Raw genomic sequence first — 12,029 nt, 5'->3', positions numbered from 1 at the left:
CATCCGAAATTTTCCCTCACTATTTGCATTATTATTAATTTCCACTTGTTGCTATAAGTATTTTCTTGATCACAATTCACCCCATTTCACTCGCAGAAATTTTCTTCATAGCCACAATTGAAAACATTATGCACTCCACACTGTCAATGAACCTTAAACCTTACAAAAAGTTGATTTTTCCTCTCCCAACTTCTTAAGTACTTCAGATCTTTAATTGTTCAAAGAACTTATCTTCCAGTGATACTCTGAGAAAACTATTTGGTTTGGTTTGATTTTCTTCACACCTTACCTTTGAAATTCATTCCGTACTTATTTTTCCACTTCTCATCCTGTCCATCATAAACTATTTATCTGATTCTGCAAACACAACTAGGTCTCTGTACTCACCTCCATCACTTCTATTCCTTCTAATGTTAATCTTCCATCTGTTAATCAGACAAGGGTGTTGAAACTTCATAGCAGATTAACTGTGTGCTGGACTGATACATAACTTGAGACCTCTGCCCTTCAAAGGCAAGTGAAAGAAATGTATTGTAACGTACTTAGGAATTTTACTTCCATATCTTCGTGTCAAAAAAAGTAATTTTGAAGTCTGTTGTGGTAAGCAAGCAAAAATATTTTCATACATCTCTATTTTAAATACCTTCAGTATAACAGCCCTAGGATCACTGATTGTGTACTGAAACAAAAGGGTTCAGTCTCAAATTTGTCAGATCCAAACCTTAGCCATAGAGTGGCAGTTGCTTGAATTTTATTGATCAGACTTCAGAAAAGACATTAAATATGCTGGGTGGTAAGAGTGCAGCTACTCAGAGATCCAATGTGGGCTGCAGTGATCATATGGCAGTAAAATTGGTAGTTATTTTGATGTTAATGTAGAACAGATTTATGCCCGAAAAACATTAGTTCAATTTTTTGGCCAGCAGGTGTAAATCTGGAACCAAATGCATGAAAGATGCACACAAAGGTTTCCATTTCTAATGGATTAGGAACGTGATGTAAGCAGAAAAGTCAAACAAGTGAGAAATGCATAACATTGCCACTTGTGCAATTTTTTCTGACCACCAGAGACCTAAAGATGCTGACCAGTGCCATACCTGGTAGCAAAATAGTGCAATTATTTAGTAAAATGAAAATAGATTTTGCATTACCACATAAAGATATCTACCAAGTTTTGCTGTCATATGATAATTACAGTCCACACTGAACTCAGGGAGTAGCTGCACTTCTATTATAATCACTTCGTAACTTTGAGTACATTAGATTATCAGTTTGATCTACCTTAACACAGACACGTGTGCGTGTGCGGGTGCGCGCGCAATTGCTCAAGGACACATTTGTAGTACTCCTGGTTAATAGTCTGTCTCCAGGGGTAAATTCATGATGAACAATACTGGTAGAAATGAAAAATAGAAAGTGCAGCTTATGTGGGCCAATCCAATATGAAATCAGAAATAGCACGTATATGCATATAATCTGTGCCATCAAATCTGTGCACCCTAATTTTAGAGGAGGAAAGAGAGATTGACTTTCATTTGTTATATTTACGGAATTATTATTCTATGAAGAAAATCGTTGGCACCATCTTCCCAAAGAGTGTAAGTCGCAGTTCCATCTCTTAATTTGTGATTAATTAAGAATTTTTCCACCAGTGTTAGTGGAATATGTAGTCCCATGCACGTTTCACCCACTCACAAATCTGGGACAAATAAGACTGCTTGTTTTTCCTTTTTTTGTGAACTTGTGTTTTCATCAGCCATCCATTATGCATATTGCTGTGTAAGTGCAACTTTGAATGACTCATTACTATTCACATGTAGTGGTTGCAGTACAGATATTAGGCCTCCAGGGATAAGTCATTTTTCGTTTTCCATAACTTATCTTGGACCTCTTCAGTTAAAAATCCATGGAAACTGTCCAGACAAATATGTTCCATAAATTAACTCACTAGGGCGATTTTGCCAAACATGAGTCACCCATTTGACCACAAGCTCATTGTCCATCCACCCTTTCAGATTTGCTCTCACCAATATGCCTATCACTCCTGTTTTTGGAATAGGTTTCTTTCAAAATACTGTCTAAAGTGTCAGCTCTCATCCATCACCAGTTACACACACACACACACACACACACACACACAAAACTGCGGGTCACGGGGTTAGAATAGACCCGAGGTATTCCTGCATGTCTTAAGAGGTGACTAAAAGGAGTCTCACACATTTCGGCCTTGATGTGATGGTCCCCTGTATGGTTTGACCTCCATTTTTCAAAATTTTCACGAAGTGCAAGCCAATTGGGGAGGGCACCTTACAAGGTGCTCCGTGTCCGTCATGCATTGAGATTTTCAACCCACTTTCTCGTCATCGCATTGCAGTCTCACCCATTCTTCATATCTTGGGTGAGGACGCCTTCCTGGGTGCGTTTTGCACTATGCAGTGTCATTTTCTATGCTGATGATAACCATTGACTTCTTTGCATCTCGTATCCAGAACGGTAGCCAGTCTGTTGTGGTGGGGCCGCCATGTACCTTCTTGGTTGTAGCCCCCCTGACAACACAGGATCGCTCTGCTTCTGCCTGTGCCGTTAACTCCCCACATATGCCAAGGAGTAAATGCCGGTCACCATGGGGCATACGGACTCACGGGAATGGCCATCCTGCCAGGTGGCCTTCGCTGCGGATGGGTTGCACCCATGGGGACGGCCCCTGGTCAGAGTGAGTGGCATCAGGGCAGATGACATGCCATGAAGCGTGATATGTCATCCCCTGGTGGTCCGCTGCCGCCAGTCCCTATGTGGGCAAAGTCTAATTACAATGCTAAGAAATGACATCAAGTCGTTCCCCTCCCTGGTCACACCATTGCCAGGCTATGGATGGTAGTGAAACTTATTTGCCCCGGTACCTCGTATGTACGAGAGTTGATGGGGAATCTTTGATGTCCATGAAGCCTCAGTTTTTTGTGGAGCATCTGGAGGTTTGGGGAGGTTAATTAATTAATTAATTAATTAATGTTGTGTGACTAGGGCCTCCCCTCGGGTAGACCGTTCGGGGAGGTGTAGGGCTTGTCCAAAATGTACTCTGGGTCAGTTTTGATAAAAACAGTATCCTCTGCTCAGCCACGAGCATTACTTGCTTGTGGCAAGTTAGGGATGTTTGTTACCATCACGCCTCATACGAGCTAAAATATGGTCCAGGGTAGTATATTCCACAGGGACCTTCTTTTGCAGCCTGACGAGGAGCTGCGTGCCAATTTAGAGTGGCGAGATGTTCATTTTGTCGAGCATATCGATCGGGGTCCGAGGGATAACCAGGTTGACACCGGTGCCTTCATCTTGGCCTTTGAGGGTGACACATTGCCCGAGAAGATCAGGGTGATGGTCTACTACTGTGATGTCAAGCCATATATCCCTCCCCTGATGCGGTGTTTTAAGTGCTGGAAGTTCGGCCGTATGTCTTCCTGCTGTACTTCCAGCCCCACCTGTCGAGATTGTGGACATCCATCACATCCCAATACTCCATGTGCCCTGCCTCCCATCTGTGTCAGCTGTGGAGAGCATCATTCACCTTGCTTGCCAGACTGCAGGATTTCACAGAGGAAAATCGTGGAATATAGGATGCTGGACTGACTGACCTACACTGAAGCTAAGAGGAAATTTGAACGCCTACATCCTGTGGCTATGACCTTCTCATACGCTCCCCCCTGCGGGTTCGGGGGTAAGAATAGGCCCGCGGTATTCCTGCCTGTCGTAAGAGGCGACTAAAAGGAGTCTCAAATGTTTTGGCCTTAATGTGATGGTCCCCCTTGGGGTTTGACCTCCATTTTTCAAAATTCTACAGAAGTACGAGCCTTTTGGGGAAGGACACCTTACGTGGTGTACCACTGGTCCTAAGTGCACTAAGACCTTGGCACTCAGCATTGCACCGGCGTTGTCACCATACCCATTATTCCTCAAATTGGGCCTAAACGCCTGATGGGTTGTCCAAGTTACGCCCATAGTGCATCTCCATCTGCACCAGCGATCATGATGGACTTTCCATGGCACCCGAAATCCAGCACGGTAGCCAGCCCGTTGTGGTGGGGTCGTCATGTACCCTCTAGGCTGTAGCCCCCTGACAACACAGGGATCGTACTGCCGATACCTGAGCTGCACCCTCCCCACGTTGGCCAAGGAGTAGATGCCCGTCTCCTTGGGGCATCAGGACTCCCGGCAATGGTCATCCTGCCAGGTGGCCCTTGCTGCGGCTGGGTGGCGCCCGTGGGGAGAGCCCCTGGTCGGAGTGGGTGGTATCGGGGCGGACGTTTCGCACATGAAACGTCAACACGTATCAGGTCGCTCTGCGGCCGAGTCTTCCAAAAGAAAAGGTACCGTTTCTAGTTCTGGTTCTCCTGCCCTTTCCCCCTTGGCCACTCCATGGGAGGAGGGACAGGCCCGCCGGCTTGGGGCGAAGTACTTCCCCCGCTATTTGGTCTGTTCTCGAACAGATGGGGGGACGTTCGCCACCTCCAAGCCCATGTTCTTTGTTCAGCACATTGAGGACGTCTTCGGGGAAATCGAGGCTCTCAGCAAGATGCGATCAGGGTCCGTTCTTATCAAGACCACCTCTGCCACACAATCGGCGGCACTCCAGGCGTGCGACCGCCTAGGGGACATCCCAGTCTCCATTGTCCCACATCTGGCACTAAATAGGACGCAGGGGGTTATTTTTCATCGTGACCTCCTGCTACAATCTGATGAGGAGCTCAGGGCCAACCTGGAGCGCCGCGGCGTGCATTTCGTCCGGCGAGTCCAGCGCGGCCCCAAAGACCGTCGCATCGACACCGGGGCCTTTATCCTCGCCTTCGAGGGGGACGTTCTCCCGGAGAAGGTAAAGGTGATGTGCTACCGGTGCGACGTGCGACCTTACGTCCCGCCTCCTATGCGCTGTTTTAGGTGTTTGCGCTTTGGGCACATGTCGTCCCGGTGTGAGGCTGAGCCCCTTTGTGGCGACTGTGGACGTCCTCTTCGTGAGGAACATACTTGCACCCCACCACCTCGGTGCCCTAATTGTCCTGGCGTCCACTCGCCTAGGTCCCCAGACTGCCCCGCCTATCAGAAGGAGAAAAAGATACAAGAAATCAAAACTTTGGATCGGCTCTCTTATTCTGAGGCCAGGAAGAAGTATGACCGCCTTCATCCCGTGTCACTGGCCACATCGTTTGCCTCAGTTGTGTCCACTCCTTCCGCTGTATCCTCACCCCTATCCTGTCCCCCCTCCGCCTCCTCTGCCAATCAGGGGGCTCTGCCTCCGCCTCCCAAATCCCTCCCTTCCAACTCCTCCTCCCCCGCGGCCGCCACCCCCCCTGCCCCAGGGGCCACCCTTCCTCCTCCTCCTCCTCCCCCCACGCCACCTGAGAAGCGATCCTCTTCTCAGGCGTCCATCGGGGAAACGTTCCGGACCCCAGCTTCCGAGGTCCGGCGTTCCAAAACGGACCCCGCGCGTGAGGACCTTCTTCGGGTCCAGCCCACCATCCCTGTGCCTCCTCGGCCTTCCAAGAAGGCCTCCAAGAAGAAGTCTCTATCACCGTCTCCACCCCGGCGCGTTTCATCTGACGCTTCATCCGTGAGTCGCTGCTCCCGGCCGTCCTCAGTTTCGCCGGGACGCTCTGCTGCCAGGCGTTCCGCCGGCCTTTTGTCGGCAAATGATGCGGCCCCTCCTACACAATCAGGGACAGCGGCCGCAGCTGGCGACGAGTCGATGGAACCGGATCCGCCTGCCGTCAGTTGTAGCGTTGTTGCCTCGCAACCTGGCCCTCCGCGGCCATCGAGGTGACCAGCTCTTCCCCGTCTCGTTCCCCCAACCTTTTGACTAGCAATGGCGTTGTTTCATTGGAACATAAGAGGTATTCGATCTAATCGGGAGGAATTACAACTGCTCGTCCGCCTGCACTGTCCGCTCGTCCTTGGTCTCCAGGAAACCAAGTTGCGCCCGACTGACCGTATTGCCTTTTCCCACTATACCTCGGAGCGGTATGACCTCGCCCCTGTGGACGGTATCCCAGCTCATGGTGGGGTCATGTTGCTCGTTCGGGACGATGTCTATTACCATCCCATCCCATTGACCACCCCACTCCAAGCAATAGCTATCCGCATTACTCTTTCTGCTTTTACTTTTTCAGTTTGTACCGTCTACACTCCACCGTCATCTGCTGTTAGTCGGGCTGACATGATGCACCTGATCGATCAGCTTCCCCCGCCGTTCTTATTGTTTGGCGACTTCAATGCCCATCATCCCCTTTGGGGCTCTCCTGCATCCTGTCAAAGAGGCTCACTCTTGGCGGATGTCTTCAACCATCTCAATCTTGTCTGCCTCAATACCGGCGCCCCGACTTTCCTCTCGGACTCTACTCATACCTACTCCCACTTGGACCTCTCGATCTGTTCTACCACTCTCGCCCGTCGGTTCGAGTGATATGTCCTTTCTGACACCTATTCGAGCGACCACTTCCCCTGTGTCGTTCGTCTCCTGCACCACACCCCATCCCCACGTCCTTCGCGCTGGAACATACTGAAAGCTGACTGGGGACTTTACTCCTCCCTGGCGACCTTTCCGGACCACGATTTTTCCAGTTGTGACAGTCAGGTCGAATACCTCACGGCTGTTATTATCCATGCTGCCGAACGTTCCATACCTCGTACTACTTCTTCTTCACGTCGCGTTTCCGTCCCCTAGTGGAACGAGGCTTGTAGGGACGCTATCCGTGCTCGACGACGTGCTTTACGCACCTTTCCGAGCGCAATGCCGTAGAGTCATCAAAGACAGCAAAAAAGCTTGCTGGGCCTCTTTCACGAGCTCCTTTACCAGTTTTACTCCCTCTTCCGTTGTTTGGGGTAGCCTGCGCCGGCTGTGAGGCATTAAGGCCCACTCCTCAGTACCTGGCCTGACCTCAGGTAATGAGGTCCTTGTTGATCCTGTGGCTGTCTCCAACGCCTTTGGCCGCTTTTTCGCGGAGGTTTCAAGCTCCGCCCATTACCATCCTGCCTTCCTTCCCAGGAAAGAGGCAGACGAGGCTCGGCGACCTTCCTTCCACTCGCTGAATCTGGAAACTTACAATGCCCCTTTACTATGCGGGAACTCGAACGTGCGCTTGCACTGTCCCGGTCCTCTGCTCCGGGGCCAGATGCCATTCACGTTCAGATGCTGGCACACCTTTCTCCGGCGGGCAAAAGCTTCCTTCTTCGGACCTACAATCGCGTCTGGACCGAAGGTCAGGTCCCCATGCGTTGGCGTGACGCCGTCGTTGTTCCTATACCCAAACCCGGGAAGGATAGACACCTTCCTTCTAGTTACCGCCCCATTTCTCTTACAAGCTGTGTCTGTAAGGTGATGGAGCGCATGGTTAATGCTCGGTTAGTTTGGATTCTTGAATCTCAACGACTACTTACTAATGTCCAATGCGGCTTTCGTCGCCGCCGCTCCGCTGTTGACCACCTTGTGACCTTGTCGACGTTCATCATGAACAACTTTTTGCGAAGGCGCCAAACGGTAGCCGTGTTCTTCGACTTGGAGAAGGCTTATGATACCTGTTGGAGAGGAGGTATCCTCCGCACTATGCACAAGTGGGGCCTACGCGGTCGTCTGCCACTTTTTATTGATTCCTTTTTAACGGATCGAAAGTTTAGGGTACGTGTGGGTTCCGTATTGTCCGACGTCTTCCTCCAGGAGAACGGAGTGCCTCAGGGCTCCGCCTTGAGCGTAGCCCTTTTTGCCATCGCGATCAATCCAATTATGGATTGCATTCCACCTAATGTCTCAGGCTCTCTCTTTGTCGATGACTTCGCGATCTACTGCAGTGCCCAGAGAACATGCCTCCTGGAGCGCTGCCTCCAGCGTTGTCTAGACAGCCTCTACTCATGGAGCGTGGCAAATGGCTTCCGGTTCTCTGAAGAGAAGACGGTTTGTATCAACTTTTGGCGATATAAAGCGTTCCTTCCGCCATCCTTACATCTCGGTCCCGTTGTTCTCCCATTCGTGGACACAACTAAGTTTCTAGGGCTCACGTTGGACCGGAAACTGTGTTGGTCTCCACAAGTCTCTTATTTGGCGGCCCGTTGTACACGTTCCCTTAATGTCCTCAGAGTTCTTAGCGGTTCATCTTGGGGAGCGGATCGCACTGTCCTGCTTCGCTTGTATCGGTCCATAGTCCGATCGAAGCTGGATTATGGGAGCTTCGTCTACTCGTCCGCTCGGCCATCCCTCTTACGCCGGCTCAACTCCATCCACCATCGGGGGATACGTCTTGCGACCGGAGCCTTCTACACTAGTCCTGTCGAGAGTCTTTACACTGAAGCTGCCGAGTTACCATTGACCTACCGGCGCGACATACTGCTGTGTCGGTATGTCTGCCGGCTGTTGTCTATGCCCGAACACCCCTCTTACAAGTCCTTCTTCGCCGATTCTCTCGACCGTCAGTACGGGTTGTATGTGTCTGCCCTGCTGCCCCCGGAGTCTGCTTCCGTCGCCTGCTTCGACAATTGGATTTTGCCCTCCCTACCACCTTCAGAGAGGGTGAGAGCCCGACACCACCTTGGCTCCAGGCTCCGGTTCGTATTTATCTCGACCTCAGCTCACTCCCGAAGGAGGGTACTCCGGCTGCAGTGTATTGCTCACGGTTTGTCGAACTTCGTGCTCGACTTGCTGGTCACACCTTTATTTACACCGATGGCTCCAAAACTGACGATGGTGTCGGCTGTGCCTTTGTCGTCGGGACCGCCACCTTTAAATACCGGCTCCTTGACCAATGTTCCAGCTTTACGGCCGAGCTTTTTGATCTCCATCAGGCCATTCAGTATGCCCGCCGCCACCGCCATTCATTGTATGTACTCTGCACTGACTCACTCAGTGCTCTTCAGAGCCTTGGGGCTCCCTATCCGGTCCATCCCTTGATTCAACGAATACAGCAGTCCCTCCATTCTTTCGCTGATAATGGCGGTTCTGTCAGCTTTCTGTGGGTCCCCGGACATGTAGGAGTGCCTGGGAATGAGGCTGCGGATGCTGCAGCCAAGGCTGCAGTCCTCCAGCCTCGGCCAGCCTCCCATTGTGTCCCGTCATCTGACGTTTGTGGGGATGTATGTAAGAGGCTCGTGTCCTTGTGGTGGGATGCTTGGTCATCCCTCCAAGGAAACAAGCTCCAGGCAGTAAAACCGCTCCCAACTGCTTGGACAACTTCCTCCTGACCATCTCGGCGCGAGGAGGTCCTTCTGACCAGGTTGCGGATTGGGCATTGCCGGTTTAGTCACCGCTACCTGCTCTCTGGTGACCCAGCCCCGCAGTGGCCTTGTGGTCAGGCATTAACGGTGCGCCATGTTTTATTGTCGTGTCCCCGTTTTAGTCAATTTCGTGTTGTCCTGTCCCTGCCATCTACCTTACCGGATGTTTTAGCTGATGACGCTCGAGCAGCTGCTCGTCTTCTGCGTTTTATAACTTTAACTGGCTTGACCAAAGACATTTAACCTTTTTACTTATTTCATCTGCATCTTTTTCAGGTCCTTTTGATGTCCCCCCATCCCCTTGAGTTTTAGCAGGTTCCTTGTGCTCTAACACCAGTGACTGGGCGCTAATGACCTCAGCAGTTGAGCGCCCTTAAACCCTACCAACCCTTCTCATACGCTGCTGCTAAGAGAGCAGTTGCCACCCCGTCAGTTCCTCGAATTCCTGTCGCCTCTCAGAATCGGGTGACGTAGGTCTTCTTCAGCTCCTCTCACTAGGAAGGGGTCCTTTGGGTTACGCTTTTTCCAGATTTCTGCTGATGGGAAAGATGATACCTGCCAGTGGCTGAAGAGCCCAAAAGCAGCTGGTCATAGGGCTTCATGCTCATCCTCAGTCCTGGAGACTGAATCAGTGAAGTCCTCCCAGCCAGGGAAACTCAAGGAATAGCATGATAAATCTAAAAAGAAGACCCACAAGGACAAGGAAATTGTGGTGGCACCCACACCACCGCCACCTACAAGCTCTGCGTCTGAGGATGGGTTGAAGGCTCTGGTGTCTGCTGAGGACCTGGAGCTCGCCGAACCCTCAGACACAATGGGTAGAGCGCCCCAGGGGGTCCACAACTCTTTTGTGGACACGTGCGTAGCGAGCACGGGACCCCGAGCTAATGTGGCCCTCCTTCCTTTCCGGGCTGCATACCTTCCCTTCCCTTTCCGCATCCTTCCCCGTCCCCCATCTTCGCCCCCCCCCCCCCTCACCTCTGGCTCTTTCCTTCCCTTTCTCCCCCTCTGGGAGTATGGTTTGCGCCTACGTCCAGAGACGGACGCTCGAAACTGTTCCAAATTCCTTGCTTTCTACACTTGCAAGTCCTCGTCCTTCCTCTGTCCTTCTCTTTTCCTTCCCTCTTCTCTTTGCCCTTTTCTCCGCTGCGGCGTTTGAGACCCCCCTCTTCTTTCCTTTCCCTTTCTCTTTTTTCCTCCCTGTGCGTGTCTGAAGGCCGACCCACGCACTTCCATGCGTAGCCAGTGACGGGGTAACGCGTAATTCCCCGCCCCGGGTAGACAGGTAGGACACGTACGTACCCCCTGGTAACGGCCAGGCCCAGGGAGGGGTGATTACCCGAGCTGATACCTTCCGAAAGTGCCGATTGGTCCCTCCGTCCGTTTGTCGGGAGGTGTGACCTGAGGTGTGAACAATCACCTAAGGCGGGTGTGCCCTCAGTGAGGGCCCCCACAAGGGAGGAGCGCACCATCGGAGACGCCGGTAATCATGGGGGATTCTTCCGCAATGGTTTCCTCACCTTCCACTATGTCTGCTCACAAACGTAAGTTCACTGAGTCTCGGCCACAGACAGTTCTTCCATCGTTGCCGCAGTTCCTTGTTGTTTCTCGGTCTGACGAAGGTCACGACTTCTCCACGGTCAACCCTTTCATTATTCAGAAAGGTGTCGACGCAATTGCAGGTCCTGTAAAGTCTTGTTCCAGATTACGGAATGGCACCCTGTTGTTAGAAACACACAGTGGCCTCCAGGCACAAAAATTGCTGCGTACTTCTCTGCTCCACACCTTCCCTGTCCGGGTGGAACCGCACCGTACCTTAAATTCCTCGCGTGGAGTCGTTTATACACGCTCCCTCGATGGATTGTCTGACGAAAAAATTCAGCACTACCTGTCTGACCAGGGCATAACGGCTGTTCATAGGGTTATGAAAAGGGTTGACACGAACATCATTCCAACCCGCAATGTCTTCTTGACATTTGACAAAGTTCAACTCTCATCGAAAATCAAAGCAGGCTATGAGATAATTTCCGTTCGCCCTTACGTCCCAAACCCTACGCGTTGCTATTGGTGTCAGCGGTTCAATCACACCAGCCAGTCCTGTTCCAATCCGGCCAAATGTGTTACGTGTGGCAAGGATGCCCATGAGGGTGCTTGTCCACCTCCTTCCCCTCTCTGCATCAACTGTATGGGTGACCACGCTGCTTCCTCTCGAGATTGCCCGTTTTTAAGGATGAAAAGCTCATCCAGGAAATTAGAGTAAAGGAAAAGGTGTCGACCTTTTCTGCTCGAAAATTATTCGCCAGTCGACAGCCCACCGTGCCTCAGAAAGGAACATACAGCACTGTCCTTGCTTCTCCTCGGCCAACGAAGGAGGCGGCCACGCAGACTTGCGACCTCACCTTTAGTGCCACGGTCGTCAGATCGGCCAGCGCAAAGATCGCCCGTTCAACCTCACCACTTTCGCGTGCCCACTCTATGGCTCACCCTTCGTCGGGTTCTGCTAAATCTCGAGCCCAAAAGTCAGACGCCAAGTCTTCGAAAAAAGAGCATACTCGTGAAGAGTTTTTACGTATTGCAACTTCACAACCATCGGTTCCTCCTTCATCTAAACATCATACTTCCAAGAAGGCTACAAAGAAACCCAGTTCCTCTCCTTCTCCGCCAAGGCGTGTCCCATCTACAGCACCACCTGGCGGAAATCGCCCTCGGCCGTCTTCTGTGTTGCCGAGGCGCACTGCTGGTGGACGGTCAACCAGCCGATCGCTGGTGGCAGGAGCTGCTCC

The 12,029-nt window shown here is 51.4% G+C and overlaps 1 protein-coding gene across 1 annotated transcript in view; it reads left to right on the top strand.

The window, feature by feature from the left end:
* LOC126482251 (vitellogenin receptor-like) overlaps positions 1-12,029 on the top strand; it is a 221,222-nt gene that overhangs the window by 42,406 nt on the left and 166,787 nt on the right. The window lies entirely within an intron of this gene.

This window comes from Schistocerca serialis, chromosome 5 (genome assembly GCF_023864345.2).
Source record: "Schistocerca serialis cubense isolate TAMUIC-IGC-003099 chromosome 5, iqSchSeri2.2, whole genome shotgun sequence".
NCBI classification, from domain to species: Eukaryota; Metazoa; Arthropoda; class Insecta; order Orthoptera; family Acrididae; genus Schistocerca; species Schistocerca serialis.
Note: the sequence above shows the minus strand (reverse complement) of the source record. Positions and strands in the feature narration are given on the sequence as shown.